This window comes from Pelobates fuscus, chromosome 8 (genome assembly GCF_036172605.1).
Source record: "Pelobates fuscus isolate aPelFus1 chromosome 8, aPelFus1.pri, whole genome shotgun sequence".
Lineage (NCBI taxonomy): Eukaryota > Metazoa > Chordata > Amphibia > Anura > Pelobatidae > Pelobates > Pelobates fuscus.
In genome coordinates, this window is record NC_086324.1 from 67,068,015 (window position 1) to 67,084,929 (window position 16,915).

At 45.7% G+C, this 16,915-nt stretch overlaps 1 protein-coding gene across 3 annotated transcripts in view; it reads right to left on the reverse strand.

Moving 5' to 3' along the window:
- MREG (melanoregulin) overlaps positions 1–16,915 on the reverse strand; it is a 58,297-nt gene that overhangs the window by 22,837 nt on the left and 18,545 nt on the right. The window contains exon 1 of one of the 3 annotated variants that reach the window (XM_063428727.1): positions 310–332. The exons of the other annotated variants lie outside the window; for them this stretch is intronic. The gene's annotated coding sequence lies outside the window, so the exon portion shown is untranslated. Of the gene's footprint in view, positions 1–309; positions 333–16,915 lie in introns of those variants that run through there. 3 annotated transcript variants of the gene reach the window in all.

The following is a 16,915-nucleotide window of genomic DNA, read 5'->3' on the forward strand; positions in this document are numbered from 1 at the left end:
ATGAAATCTTGGCATTGGGAGGCTGAAAACAAGTGTTTACATTTTGATTTATGTATTTGCATTACTTCTAGCTATTTGGCTAGAAAAAAAAGGTATGAAAAAGACAAACCTCTGCTATGTGTGTCAAGCAAATGCTCCTTTTATTTAACCTGGAACATACTAAATGAATCAAAAAATGAGGGAGGATAAGGACCTACTTCTATACAACATTCCAAACACAGTCCAATGTTTGCCATCTTCCTGCACTGGGAATTATTATTGCTCACTATTCTGGACTTTAAATGGTTACAAGATTGCAGATGCACTCACCTTGATGCTGTCCTCAATCTCAGCATGCTAGCACAGTGCACTATTGTAATCACATTTCCATACCACCCTGTTACATAAATTCCCGATACTGTCATTGTTTAAATCAGCATTTCAGCTAGAGGCACATTGGGTGGAGAATCCGGTTTAAATAGGACTGTGACTTTTAGGAGGCTACTTTTGTGTTACTTTTGAATAGAGGAGATTAAACTTGATTTTTCTCAACACAACTATAACCATAGTTTGACTACTTTAGCCTAAATTTGGCATTTTTGTTTTTTATTCATTACAATTTACTACTTTTGGTAAATTGTATTCCTTATTATTTTGTTTATATTTAAATTAGTACAGGATAATTAGAACACACTCACCTGATAAGCTGGGTTTTAAAACCCCCATCTTTATTCTATATAACACATCACATAACATACATCAATGGAGAAATGATAAGGTCATTCAAAGGTGTGCTCTTCTTAAAATTAAAGGGACACTCAGGGCACCAATACAACTTTAAATGGACATTTTAGGCACCATAAAAACAAGATCTAAATAAAGTTGTTATGGTGCCAGGAGGCACCCGGGAGCACTCTTGCCTCGAGGGGTTAAACCGTTTTCGAACGGTTTCATCCCAAAGTTGCCGACAGGGCCGATCTCAATTCCCCTCCCCCGGCGGCATCCAGTTTCTAAAATTTCAGTTTCAAGAAATGCGGAGTGCTGCCAGACAGGGGAGTCGCTGATTGGCTGAGAGCGGTCAGCTGAACCTTTCAGCCAATCAGTGACTCCCAATTCACAAGGTACGTTTCTTTTCAAGCCAGTTGTGTGCATGGGGGGACTCATGGCACCATAACCACTTCAGTTATGATGTCTAGAGTGTTCCTTTAATGCATTTGATGCATTTTGGCTTAATTAATGTGCTGTATTTATTTGCATGCCCAAATCTTCATAATGTTTGCACAAAAGTAAATAAATGTTTTGCAGAATGTTGCACCATAAGTCTGCCTCCATTGCCACACCTCCTCATACCAGAACCCCTTAAGGACCAAACTTCTGGAATAAAAGGGAATCATGACATGTCACACATGTCATGTGCCCTTAAGGGGTTAAAGGGACACTCCAGTGCCAGGAAAACAATCCGTTTTCCTGGCACTGCAGGTCCCCTCTCCCTCCCACGCCCCATGCCCGGTTGCTGAAGGGGTGAAAACCCCTCCAGTCACTTACCTGAGACCCCCTCCGATGTCTCTCGACGGTGGTTTCTGCTCGCCGCCGCTCCTCCTCTTCCTTACGTCAGCCGGTGGGCGAGACTGATCCCGCCTGCCGGCTGAGGAAACCTAATGCAATGCCGCGCACGCGCATTAGAGCTCTCCATAGGAAAGCATTGAAAATGCTTTCAATGCTTTCCTATGGGGAATTGAGCGACGCTGGAGGTCCTCACACAGCGTGAGGACGTCCATCGACGCTCTAGCAACCTGTGCTATAGACACGGAAGTGCCCTCTAGTGGCTGTCTAGCAGACAGCCACTAGAAGAGGAGTTAACCCTGCAAGGTAATTATTGCAGTTTATAAAAAACTGCAATAATTACCCTTGCAGGGTTAAGGGTAGTGGGATTTGGCACCCAGACCACTCCAATGGACAGAAGTAGTCTGGGTGCCTACAGTGTCCCTTTAAGAAAGGTATGCACACAGTATCAGACACAACAGCACTAAATGAGCTGTTTTTTATTCACTCCCTGGCTGCAGAGAAACTACAAACATGCCACCATACTGTGCCCTCTTCTAATGTAGGTTGTTTTGTAATTCAGATTATTCAGTACACTCAGTAGCTAAGCTGTGAGCATGCATTTTGATAAAGAAGTTTTTTCTTCTGGTCTGGGGGTTGTGTTTAACCCCTTAAGGACACATGACATGTGTGACATGTCATGATTCCCTTTTATTCCAGAAGTTTGGTCCTTAAGGTGTTAAGGAAGCAGGTATGTGGTACAGCATTCTGCAAACATTTATTTTATGCAAAAACTATAAACATTTAAGCATGAAAAAAATGCACCATATTTTTTCACTTCACTGACAAGATCTCTACAATCAGAGAAGAGATCTCTCATCTTTCTTCTTCCCCTTACAATACTTCCCCTAACTTCACTCCCTCTGCTGTTCTATGTTCATCCGCACCCGCTACATTGGAAGAGGTTTCTGCTCTGCTCCAGTCCTCCCGCCCCACCACCTGCTCCCTAGATCCAATTCCCTCGCATCTTATCCGTACTCTGTCTTCTTCTCTTTCTCCACCTCTCACTAAAATTCTCAATCTCTCTCTCTCCTCTGGTATATTTCCATCGCCCTTCAAACATGCAACTGTAACCCCAATTCTAAAGAAGCCCAATCTTGACCCTAACTCCCCATCCAACTATCGTCCTATCTCGCTACTGCCTTTTGCATCCAAGATCCTTGAAAGAATTGTGTATGCGAGATTGACAGACTTCCTCGAGTCCAACTCTCTGCTAGACACGCTTCAGTCTGGTTTCCGCGCTAAGCACTCTGTGGAAACGGCACTGACCAAAGTATCCAATGTTCTACTCGCTGCAAAATCTCGTGGTCACTACTCTATCCTAATTCTCCTTGACCTGTCTGCGGCTTTTGACACTGTTGATCATCAACAGCTTCTTCTCATCCTCCGCAATATCGGTCTACAAGATATTGCTCTCTCCTGGTGCTCCTCTTACCTCTCCCAGCGCTCTTTCAGGGTTTCTTTCTCTGGCTCTGCTTCTTCTCCCCAACTCCTCTCTGTTGGTGTCCCCCAAGGTTCAGTCCTTGGTCCCCTACTGTTCTCCATCTATACTGCCTCCCTTGGTAAACGCATAAGCTCCTTTGGCTTCCAATATCATTTCTATGCAGATGACACGCAAATCTACCTGTCCTCTCCTGATCTCTCCCTGTCCCTCTTGACTAGTGTCTCTGACTGCCTCTCTGCTGTTTCTGACTGGATGGCTGCCCACTTCCTTAAACTAAACTTGACCAAAACTGAAATTCTGGTCTTTCCTCCCTCAAGTGTTACTCCTGTGTCTGTCTCCCTCCAAGTCAACGGTGCTACCATCAGCTCCACCACGCAGGCTCGCTGCCTCGGTGTTCTCTTTGACTCCGACCTCTCCTTCAAGCCTCATGTTCAATCTATCGCCAAATCCTGTCATTTCCATCTCAAAAACATTGCGCGCATCCGCCCCTACTTAACGCCAGATGCGACTAAGGTGTTGGTCCACTGTCCTTTCTCGCCTTGACTACTGTAATCCGCTTCTCAGTGGTCTTACGTGCTCAAAACTAGCGCCGTTACAGTCCATAATGAATGCGGCGTCGAGGCTCATCTTCCTGTCCGCCCGCACCTCCCATGCCTCACCCTTCTGTCAGTCCCTACATTGGCTTCCTATAAAATATAGAGAATTTAAAATTCTGGTTCTTGCTTTCAAATCTCTACATAATGCTGCTCCCACCTATCTATCCTCGCTTATACACAAGTATGTCCCGTCTAGGCCCTTACGATCTGCTGAAGACTTACGTCTATCTTCTGTCCGTACTCCCACCTCTGATGCTCGCCTTCAAGATTTCTCGAGGGCTGCACCGTTCCTGTGGAACTCGCTTCCCTCCTCCGTTAGATGCTCACCCAGTCTCCACTCCTTCAAAAAATCGTTAAAAACCCACTTCTTCATAAAAGCGTATCAATTAAACTGTTAATAGCTCCCAACTGATTCCTCTTCTGCAACTGTCACTAGTCTAATACGATCCTTACCTTTTGTGTTATTTTACCCCACTCCCTCTAGCATGTAAGCTCATTGAGCAGGGCCCTCAACCCCTCTGTTCCTGTGTGTCCAACTTGTCTGGTTACAACTACATGTCTGTTCGTCCACCCATTGTAAATCGCTGCGGAATTTGACGGCACTCTATAAATATCATAATAATAATAATAATAATAATAATTAATGGAGCAAACCTATTAAATGCATTCAAGTAGTATTGGTGCCTTGAGTGTCCTTTGAAATATTTAGTGCTAATAAGTAACCCTTAAAGAGTAAAATAATTTATCTATCAAAATTAAGGCCAAACTAGCTGAACTGGAGACTTTCTCCAAGTCCGCTCTGCTTCTAATTCCGCTATAAAAGTTTAAGTTTTGAGGTAAATTCCTAAAAATTCTGCATTTATTGAATCTCTTAAAATGTTGGCAATAAGTAGTGATTTGGAAAAACTTCTCCAACTCCAATGTTTACACTTGTTATCAATTCCTTAGTTCAGTATTTAGTCAATAAACCCTGGGGCACTGATTATACAGCCACACTGTCAGTGTTATTCAATAAAGTGAGAATTGTCAGGTGTTTAAAGTATTATTTAAAGGTAAGACTAAAGCAGTTCAACTGGAGGCATAGTTTACATTTGAAATTCACTTTGAATTCCTGCTAGTTATCACTTTAGTAAACCACCCTGTCTGTCTACAGTAAAGTAGGAGAAGCTTTGCAAATCAGATATTCTTTGACCTAAATTCTGCAAATTGGTTTTAAATTCAACATAAATCACCAGGGTTTATTAAACACAGTAACACAACAATGTAAACCAAACCGCAAAACTTGTCAATCAAATCTCTATATACATTTGGAGAAATGCAGGGAATAGTGTAGTAATAAAGAAACGTACAGCAAGGAACAATATGTAAATGAAGGACAATGATAAACGACAGTGTGGCAAACCAGTCCTAATGGCCGAGCAGCAATCCAGGATTTATGGATTTCCTTGTGTTATTCCAATGGAGATACTGACAAAGCCTGGACTGTTGCTGGGTTGCGAGGACTAGTTTGTGAACCACTGGTCTAGAAGTTAGTAAAACATAAAATAAATAATTACATATATTTTTTCTTGATGAAACTGTTTCCATACACAACAAACTATAGTATGAGTGCACTTAGAAACATTGTGTTCTTTTTTTTTTTCTTTGTTTGTTTTTTTCGTAGTCTTCAATATTGTAACGGATCACCTGGCACCCCGACTTGGTACCTCCGTTAATGGATGCTCCTAGTGCTTCCTGAGGACTCCAAGCACTCTGGCAGACACCACAATCACCGAATCCGAGAAACCTTTTAAATTCTCCCAAGCATATGAATGCTGTAGACCATTGAATAGGAACCATACGAATAGGCTTGTACTCCTAGCAGTCAACTGGAACAGCATGCAATAAATCCTTCCCCCCAATAATGAGACGACACATCACTTTGAGGGTAAAACAGGAACTCTGGACTGGCTCATCCAGCCTGGCTTTTATTTCCAACTCACACATACAGGCCACACCCAGGGGGAGGCATAAAAGAACCAATGACATAGATGTTACCTCCCACACATCCCCTCCCCTTAGTGTGACACATAATCCCATTATGCATACAGTGTAAAATATACTTTTACACAACTTTCATAACTTTAAAAGCATACATCACATTCACATAAAAATACATATCCACAATCAATCCATTCAGGGGAACAACATATTAAAAAATGGCATGAATCCGACCAGGGGTTCAAAAGTTACTAAAAGTATCTTTTGTTCCTTTCTGGCTGGCAGAAAAACATCCCCACAATGCACCCTGGTTTCCTCCCTTCTGCCCTGGAGTTAATTGGAGAAGTAATCCAATTACCCAGGACTAAAGGCAGACTCCATTAACCACATGGTTGCAAAACGACATAAAACACTTTAAAATACATAAAGTCACATTTACACATAACACACAGACATTTCACCTATCCCCAGATAGCTGGGATCTGCACGCACAAAACCACAGAATAGCGCGCAGATCCTACTCCCACAGTACAATTGCCATGGAGCTAAAGTCTTTCCCATAGTCTTTCATTATATGAATAGGCTCCATGGTATGGCTATCTGGGGTATCACATTCCCATAAAGTCTGGTCCATAGTCCAAAGGCAAGAGGCGGGCAATCAGCCCCCTCCAAGGACACGTGGCGAGGTCGGTTTCGCCACACTTCTCCCCTTTACCCCCCAGACTAACAGGGTACTTGACCTCCTGCCGGTCAGTGCCCTTGTTAGTCCAGCAGCCCACCCACAAGACAGAAACAGCAGAGCAGCCCACCCACAATAAACAGTTACTACACCTGGGTGAGGGAGAATCTTGTCCAGGTTCAGGTGCCTCACCACGGCTGTGTGGGGGACTGGTAGGCTGCCTTGGTAGGTTGCTGAGGGGGCAGAGACCAGCGGTACTCTGTCCTGTTGCAAGCACTACCACGGGAGTAGTCTGGTTGGAGCCTGGTTGCTGGAGACCGACTGTCTCCCCTTTAAATACACCGCTCTGCTGCTGGAGACCGACTGTCTCCCCTTGAGTTACACCGCTCTGCTGCTGGAGACCGACTGTCTCCCCTTGAGTTACACAGCTCTGCTGCTGGAGACCGACTGTCTCCCCTTTAGTTACACAGCTCTGCTGCTGGAGACAGACTGTCTCCCCTTTAAATACACCGCTCTGCTGCTGGAGACCGACTGTCTCCCCTTGAGTTACACCGCTCTGCTGCTGGAGACCGACTGTCTCCCCTTTAGTTACACAGCTCTGCTGCTGGAGACAGACTGTCTCCCCTTTGGCTAAACAGCCCTGTTGTGGGGGGGGCAGGACCGACCGTCCCTACCCCCTGTGCTGGAAGTGCAGAGACCACGGTCCCATCTGCACAGGTGTGGGGCTTACAGTCTCCCCCTGGTACATTAAGCTGCCGCTGGGGAGAGGTGGTAACCAGCTCCTCTCCCATTAGAACACTCTGCCGCTGGGGAATGGAGACTGGGCTCTCTATTCCCTGTACATTAATGATCCGCCGCTGGGGAGAGGTGGTAACAATCTCCTCTCCCATGCATACTTCCCGTCTCTGCGGAGGGAGACCGACTGTCTCTCCTCCCAGCACAGAGTCCTGCTGTGGGGGAAAGGGGGCTGGGCTCTCTATTCCCTGCTGGATACTCTGCCGCTGGGGAATGGAGACCGGGCTCCCAATTCCCAACAAATCACACTGCCGCTGGGGAGGGAGGACGGCTCCTTCAGCTCCCTGTAACTTGGGCGCAGAGACCACGGTCCCATCTGCGCTGGTGTGGGGCTTACGGTCTCCCCTTGGTGGGTTAGGCTGCCGCTGGAGAGAGGGTGTAACAAGCTCCTCTCTCTGAACTGTAACCTGCCGCTGGGGATCTGGGCCGACTGCCCAGCATCTCTGTAGGGCCGGTAGAGAGACCTCGATCCCATCTCCACCTGCCATCTGTGGGTCTCTCCAGGACCAGTCTATGAGGTCCCCTACTTCTGCAACTGGTAGTGAAGCAGGGGGTACCTCTGCCGCGTTTTCCCAGCTATAGGCTAGCAGGTCTGGGTCTGCCATCCAGTTTTCCCGGTCTGCGTCCCTGCTCTGCGGCTGGCAGGAATTTAATAGTTCTACATAGTCCATCTCCAGCTCTCGTTCCATGGCAGAGAAACGGCGGAGGTCTTCTCCCAGTCCAATAGATCTTGGGCCCTGTATCATCTCACCTCGGTAATGAAAGATAGCCCAGTACCGTGACTCTGCTGGACTGCCGAAGTCGACATCCTCCACTAAGGCTTTCCACAACAGGCCAGGGCTTGTGTAGTTCTCCCCCTCTGGCTGGATGCCCTCTGCCCTCCACGTCTCTGGCTGGACAGTGCACCACCACAGTGCCCGGTATGAGGCGTCCAGGCTCAGTTCCCTTTCCACGAGGTACTCGAGTTGTCTTACCCGCTGCCCTCCAGGTTGATCTCCCAGAAGTGGCATCCGCCAGGCCATTTGTTCCTCCAACTGGTATGCGACACCAGGAAGGCGCTGCTGCCGTTGATACTGGACTTCCTCCAGGGCATCGTACCATAATTCTTTCCGGGCATTATCTCTCCATTCTAATTCACTCTCTTTCTCAGGTGTGTGTGTTGCCCAGGGGTCTACGAACCCCATTTTCCCAAATCTTTGTGTAGACAGGGACGCTGTAGGCACACTAGCGTCGCCCTCAATTTGTAAATCCAAACGTACTGTGTCTCCGAGCTGCTTTACCTCGCACTAGGACGCCATCCCACCGCTTGCCACCAATGTAACGGATCACCTGGCACCCCGACTTGGTACCTCCGTTAATGGATGCTCCTAGTGCTTCCTGAGGACTCCAAGCACTCTGGCAGACACCACAATCACCGAATCCGAGAAACCTTTTAAATTCTCCCAAGCATATGAATGCTGTAGACCATTGAATAGGAACCATACGAATAGGCTTGTACTCCTAGCAGTCAACTGGAACAGCATGCAATAAATCCTTCCCCCCAATAATGAGACGACACATCACTTTGAGGGTAAAACAGGAACTCTGGACTGGCTCATCCAGCCTGGCTTTTATTTCCAACTCACACATACAGGCCACACCCAGGGGGAGGCATAAAAGAACCAATGACATAGATGTTACCTCCCACACATCCCCTCCCCTTAGTGTGACACATAATCCCATTATGCATACAGTGTAAAATATACTTTTACACAACTTTCATAACTTTAAAAGCATACATCACATTCACATAAAAATACATATCCACAATCAATCCATTCAGGGGAACAACATATTAAAAAATGGCATGAATCCGACCAGGGGTTCAAAAGTTACTAAAAGTATCTTTTGTTCCTTTCTGGCTGGCAGAAAAACATCCCCACAATGCACCCTGGTTTCCTCCCTTCTGCCCTGGAGTTAATTGGAGAAGTAATCCAATTACCCAGGACTAAAGGCAGACTCCATTAACCACATGGTTGCAAAACGACATAAAACACTTTAAAATACATAAAGTCACATTTACACATAACACACAGACATTTCACCTATCCCCAGATAGCTGGGATCTGCACGCACAAAACCACAGAATAGCGCGCAGATCCTACTCCCACAGTACAATTGCCATGGAGCTAAAGTCTTTCCCATAGTCTTTCATTATATGAATAGGCTCCATGGTATGGCTATCTGGGGTATCACATTCCCATAAAGTCTGGTCCATAGTCCAAAGGCAAGAGGCGGGCAATCAGCCCCCTCCAAGGACACGTGGCGAGGTCGGTTTCGCCACACTTCTCCCCTTTACCCCCCAGACTAACAGGGTACTTGACCTCCTGCCGGTCAGTGCCCTTGTTAGTCCAGCAGCCCACCCACAAGACAGAAACAGCAGAGCAGCCCACCCACAATAAACAGTTACTACACCTGGGTGAGGGAGAATCTTGTCCAGGTTCAGGTGCCTCACCACGGCTGTGTGGGGGACTGGTAGGCTGCCTTGGTAGGTTGCTGAGGGGGCAGAGACCAGCGGTACTCTGTCCTGTTGCAAGCACTACCACGGGAGTAGTCTGGTTGGAGCCTGGTTGCTGGAGACCGACTGTCTCCCCTTTAAATACACCGCTCTGCTGCTGGAGACCGACTGTCTCCCCTTGAGTTACACCGCTCTGCTGCTGGAGACCGACTGTCTCCCCTTGAGTTACACAGCTCTGCTGCTGGAGACCGACTGTCTCCCCTTTAGTTACACAGCTCTGCTGCTGGAGACAGACTGTCTCCCCTTTAAATACACCGCTCTGCTGCTGGAGACCGACTGTCTCCCCTTGAGTTACACCGCTCTGCTGCTGGAGACCGACTGTCTCCCCTTGAGTTACACAACTCTGCTGCTGGAGACCGACTGTCTCCCCTTTAGTTACACAGCTCTGCTGCTGGAGACAGACTGTCTCCCCTTTGGCTAAACAGCCCTGTTGTGGGGGGGGCAGGACCGACCGTCCCTACCCCCTGTGCTGGAAGTGCAGAGACCACGGTCCCATCTGCACAGGTGTGGGGCTTACAGTCTCCCCCTGGTACATTAAGCTGCCGCTGGGGAGAGGTGGTAACCAGCTCCTCTCCCATTAGAACACTCTGCCGCTGGGGAATGGAGACTGGGCTCTCTATTCCCTGTACATTAATGATCCGCCGCTGGGGAGAGGTGGTAACAATCTCCTCTCCCATGCATACTTCCCGTCTCTGCGGAGGGAGACCGACTGTCTCTCCTCCCAGCACAGAGTCCTGCTGTGGGGGAAAGGGGGCTGGGCTCTCTATTCCCTGCTGGATACTCTGCCGCTGGGGAATGGAGACCGGGCTCCCAATTCCCAACAAATCACACTGCCGCTGGGGAGGGAGGACGGCTCCTTCAGCTCCCTGTAACTTGGGCGCAGAGACCACGGTCCCATCTGCGCTGGTGTGGGGCTTACGGTCTCCCCTTGGTGGGTTAGGCTGCCGCTGGAGAGAGGGTGTAACAAGCTCCTCTCTCTGAACTGTAACCTGCCGCTGGGGATCTGGGCCGACTGCCCAGCATCTCTGTAGGGCCGGTAGAGAGACCTCGATCCCATCTCCACCTGCCATCTGTGGGTCTCTCCAGGACCAGTCTATGAGGTCCCCTACTTCTGCAACTGGTAGTGAAGCAGGGGGTACCTCTGCCGCGTTTTCCCAGCTATAGGCTAGCAGGTCTGGGTCTGCCATCCAGTTTTCCCGGTCTGCGTCCCTGCTCTGCGGCTGGCAGGAATTTAATAGTTCTACATAGTCCATCTCCAGCTCTCGTTCCATGGCAGAGAAACGGCGGAGGTCTTCTCCCAGTCCAATAGATCTTGGGCCCTGTATCATCTCACCTCGGTAATGAAAGATAGCCCAGTACCGTGACTCTGCTGGACTGCCGAAGTCGACATCCTCCACTAAGGCTTTCCACAACAGGCCAGGGCTTGTGTAGTTCTCCCCCTCTGGCTGGATGCCCTCTGCCCTCCACGTCTCTGGCTGGACAGTGCACCACCACAGTGCCCGGTATGAGGCGTCCAGGCTCAGTTCCCTTTCCACGAGGTACTCGAGTTGTCTTACCCGCTGCCCTCCAGGTTGATCTCCCAGAAGTGGCATCCGCCAGGCCATTTGTTCCTCCAACTGGTATGCGACACCAGGAAGGCGCTGCTGCCGTTGATACTGGACTTCCTCCAGGGCATCGTACCATAATTCTTTCCGGGCATTATCTCTCCATTCTAATTCACTCTCTTTCTCAGGTGTGTGTGTTGCCCAGGGGTCTACGAACCCCATTTTCCCAAATCTTTGTGTAGACAGGGACGCTGTAGGCACACTAGCGTCGCCCTCAATTTGTAAATCCAAACGTACTGTGTCTCCGAGCTGCTTTACCTCGCACTAGGACGCCATCCCACCGCTTGCCACCAATGTAACGGATCACCTGGCACCCCGACTTGGTACCTCCGTTAATGGATGCTCCTAGTGCTTCCTGAGGACTCCAAGCACTCTGGCAGACACCACAATCACCGAATCCGAGAAACCTTTTAAATTCTCCCAAGCATATGAATGCTGTAGACCATTGAATAGGAACCATACGAATAGGCTTGTACTCCTAGCAGTCAACTGGAACAGCATGCAATAAATCCTTCCCCCCAATAATGAGACGACACATCACTTTGAGGGTAAAACAGGAACTCTGGACTGGCTCATCCAGCCTGGCTTTTATTTCCAACTCACACATACAGGCCACACGCAGGGGGAGGCATAAAAGAACCAATGACATAGATGTTACCTCCCACACATCCCCTCCCCTTAGTGTGACACATAATCCCATTATGCATACAGTGTAAAATATACTTTTACACAACTTTCATAACTTTAAAACCATACATCACATTCACATAAAAATACATATCCACAATCAATCCATTCAGGGGAACAACATATTAAAAAATGGCATGAATCCGACCAGGGGTTCAAAAGTTACTAAAAGTATCTTTTGTTCCTTTCTGGCTGGCAGAAAAACATCCCCACAATGCACCCTGGTTTCCTCCCTTCTGCCCTGGAGTTAATTGGAGAAGTAATCCAATTACCCAGGACTAAAGGCAGACTCCATTAACCACATGGTTGCAAAATGACATAAAACACTTTAAAATACATAAAGTCACATTTACACATAACACACAGACATTTCACCTATCCCCAGATAGCTGGGATCTGCACGCACAAAACCACCGAATAGCGCGCAGATCCTACTCCCACAGTACAATTGCCATGGAGCTAAAGTCTTTCCCATAGTCTTTCATTATATGAATAGGCTCCATGGTATGGCTATCTGGGGTATCACATTCCCATAAAGTCTGGTCCATAGTCCAAAGGCAAGAGGCGGGCAATCAGCCCCCTCCAAGGACACGTGGCGAGGTCGGTTTCGCCACAAATATATCCTGAGGGAAATCACAGAGTAGATACAGTAGTACCCAGTAGGTTAAATATAATAAATACGGACAGGATCTATTTACTCATTATTAAAATGCAATATGATAAATGCATAATATTGTATGAATAATTGTATTGCTAAACTGATTATTCAACGCTATTGACTGTACCCCCATCCTTTTTTCTTTTCTGTACCCTTTTTTCGTAAATAATTTGAAAAATAAAAAAATTTAAATTGCAAAAAAAGAAACATTGTGTCTAATTTGAGTAAATTAAATACATTTTGTACACAGAGAACTGTATATATATATATATATATATATATATATATATATGAGAACTGCATGTGCGCTTGAAGAAGCCTCGAGGGGCGAGGCAAAATGCATTGCGTCACATGCCAGGGAAACGCCATTTTCACCTAACTGTATTTTTTGTAATAATATAATCTGATTTTTATTTTATTTGTATTTCTTTCTATCCCCTCCCTTTGTCCACTCCTTAGTTCAGACCGCACACATGCGCTCTGCCTTGTAAGAACAGTCCAATCAAATGCTTCTCCTACAGGACTGAAATTAGTCCTTTGGTCCTTTGAAATTAATACAAAAAATAAATGTATTCTTTATTTTTGTAGTGCAACGTAGACATGTCAAAGTATAAAATCAAAGTGTCAATGTCAAGATTACTATTTTTGAAAGTATAGAAAATATGTTGCTTAGATTAGAACACAGATTAGCAGATAACATGGTATAAATTGCGTAACGTAAAACAAAAATTGAAATTGAACACGGAATTAATTAATTTGATTTTGTATAAAGTTCAAGCATTCAGACTACAATATGTTAATGGTTATTTACTAATGTGAGAATGCAAGGTGAATTTCAAATACAAGGTCAAAGTAACCGATCTGGAAAAAGTGAGTCATGCATTCAGTTCCTCTACCATGGCCTTAGATGTTCCACTTTGACCTCTCAGATTAGTAAATAACCCTAAATATCACTGTCCTAGAAAGAGAAAGTAGACACTGCAACAATAGGTCAGCAGAGGGAAAGTGCAAATAACATTTATAGGCAACCCGTCACAGAAAATATTTGTATAATCTTGAAATAACAATTAGATCTAGCAAGAGGCAAACAGGAAGGAATTGTCGTGTTCAATAATTCTATAAGTACTGAGATATAGCTAGCAACAATAGCTACCTGGTATATAGCAATGAAGCCAACAAATCTTTAAGAAATAAGTCAGGATCTTGAGTGCTGAATACAGTGGAGAGAAAAGTACATTGTAGCAGTCCATTGAGGATGTGAATGAGAACTCTGGAGACAATCACAGTAGCTGAGGTCTGAAGTTGGAGTACCAAGTGTTTCCAAAAATACCAGCAAACACAAAATGTGAGACATGCAAAAAATAGAACAAGCTGTGCTGTTGTAATAAAAATGTGATACGCATCTAAAAACTGCGCACTGAGGGAGGCCCAGATATTTAAGAAAGTAAACAGCATAATAAATGGAGTGACATAAATTCAGAACCAAAATGTATAGAAAGACAAATAAGAGCACCACAATTCAGATGCCGCCAGAAGATCTCATATCATATAAGCATGACAAACTGTGCCTTAACCCCTTAAGGACTGAGCCAAATGTACACGTTGTGAACAGAACAAAACTTAAACAAAACCTGGCATTTGCGCTATATGTCTGTCCAACCGTAATTCACCTCTTTCATATTAAATGCACCCCCCCTTATTATATATCATTTTATTCAGGGGAAACAGGGCTTTCGTTTAACATCAAATATTTACGTATGGAACATAATTTAATATAAAATTTTTTTTTTAAAAATGGGAGAAAATAAGAATTTTTAAAATTGTTTTAGTTCTATGTGACATTTTAACTGTGGATGTCAAAATACTGTTTGCTTTTACTGCAATAAAATACACATATTTGTATTCAGCAAAGTCTCACGTGTAAGACAGTACCCCCTATGTACAGGTTTTATGGTGTTTTGGGAAGTTTTTACAGGGTCAAATATAGCGTGTTACATTTGAAATTTAAATTTGCCAGATTGGTTACGTTGCCTTTGAGACTGTATAGTAGCCCAGGAAATAAATTTACACCCATAATGGCATATTCTGATGATGTCATCAAGGAGGCGGATCAGGGGAGTGACTAGCTCCCACAGACCCATGCAGCGCTGGAAATAAGGTGAGTTTTATTACTTTTTAAGGTGGCTAAGTAGGGGCAAGCCACCTAAATGGTGAGTTGAGCACTATAGGGTCAGGAATACATGTTTGTGTTCCTTACCCTGTAGTGTTCCTTTAACATCTACAGGGTGGACTAAAATTCAGAATATGATTTGACAGGTAAGTAACTTAATTGTTAGCAGTTCAAACCTCCTGAGACAACTGTTCAGCGAGAGGATTATTTCAATAAATTCCCACATTAATTGACCGCCATGTTCGTCCGACCTTTCAGCTCTTCATTACTTCCTGTGGGGATATCTAAAGGAGTGAGTGTATGTGAACAAACTGTGTACACTTGAGCAGGTCAAGGAAAATATCCATGCAGAAATTTTAAAGCTAGAGCCTCAAACATTAAAGAACCACTATAGGCACCCAGACTACTTCAGCTCAATGAAGTGGACTGGGTGCCATGTCCCCCTAGTTTTAACCCTGCAGCTGAAAACATAGCAGTTTCAGAGACACTGCTATGTTTACACTGCAGGGTTAAACAAGCCTCTAGTGGCTGTCTCCCTGACAGCCACTAGAGGCGCTTCCGCGATTTACACTGAGTGTCAAAAAAGATCCCTATAGGAAAGCATTGAGTAATGCTTTCCTATGGACGTGTTTGAATGCGCGCGTGCTCTGGCCGACGCGGGGAGGAGAGGTCACCAGCGCCGAGGGAGCCTGGCGCTGGATTAACCCCTTCAGCGCCGAGGTAGGGGGCACTCCAAGAGCCTATAAAGCCAGGAAAACAAGTTTGTTTTCACCTAATTGAAGTGGTCTGAGTGCAGTGTCCCTTTCACACTTAGTGCTGCAATGTAAAAGGAGTTAGGTAAGTGACTGAAGGGGTTTAAGTTTTTACTCATTTAAGAAATCTTCTGATAAATATATTTGACACAAATGGATGTAATGAAATAAAAAAAATCCTTTTAGATCTGCAAGTGTAAGCTTCATTTTTATTGTACACAGCCCCAAATAACTGTGCATTCAAACTGTGTTTTGACAATAATACATTCTTCCTTTTTTTTAAAAAAAATAAATAAAAAAATGTGAAGGCCCTCTGGCACTCTTTTTTCAAATCTTTTAATAAATGTGATGGACAAGAGTTGAGCAGATATAACATCTAGGAAGGGGACAGAACATGATAGGCAGTTGCTTGTAAATGTGAGGACAAGAGTTAAGCAGTAGTGATGTCCCGAACGGTTCGCTGGCGAATATTTCCTGGCGAACATAGCGTGTTCGCGTTCGCCACGGATGGCGAACATATGCGATGTTCGGTCCGCCCCCTATTTTTTTTGTTGTGGTCTTTCAGCCAAATTTACTAATACTAAGTAAAAATTACTTAGTATTAGTAAATTGTGCCCCTACTCGCAATACCTCGAGTAGGGGATGTCTATTAAACAGTGAGCAGCCTGTGGCTGCTCACTGTTAAAAAAAAAAAAGTTATTTGGAATTTTCCCACGCCATTTTCCCACGCCATCCAATCACAGTGCTCTGTGTCATTTTACACAGCGTGGAAAAGTTCTTTGGAATTTCCCCACGCTGTGTTCTTAGCCTAATTGCAGGGCGTGGCAAGGCTTTATAAGCCTTCCCCTGCCCTGCAGAGCTCAGTCTGCGCGGAGCCCTCCATGGGTGAAGATGGAATTTTTTTTTGCGCTTGTTTTTTTTTTTTTTTATTGCGTCGGTTATTATGGTTTTTTATTTGGCCTTTTTGGGGCTGAAAAAAGAAGATTTTAGAAGAAAGAAAACATTGAATGGTAAGTTGTTTTTATCTAATTTTTTTTACAGGTTTTTAGTTAAAGGTCCCCCCTTCATTATTTTTAGGGTGAGGGGGGTAGGTAGGCCGGGGGGAGGGTGGGGGCCGGGGGGGACAATAGGTCCCCCCCTTATTGTTATTTTTAGGGCCCCACCCACCGCTCAGGGGTGGGGGCCGGGGGGGGGACAATAGGTCCCCACCTTATTGTTAATTTTAGGGCCCCCACCCACTGCTCATGGGTGGGGGCCAGGGGGGACAGTAGGTCCCCCCCCTTATTGTTAATTTTAGGGCCCCCACCCACCGCTCAGGGGTGGGGGCCAGGGGGGACAGTAGGTCCCCCCCTTATTGTTAATTTTAGGGCCCCCACCCACCGCTCAGGGGTGGGGGCCGGGGGGGACATTAG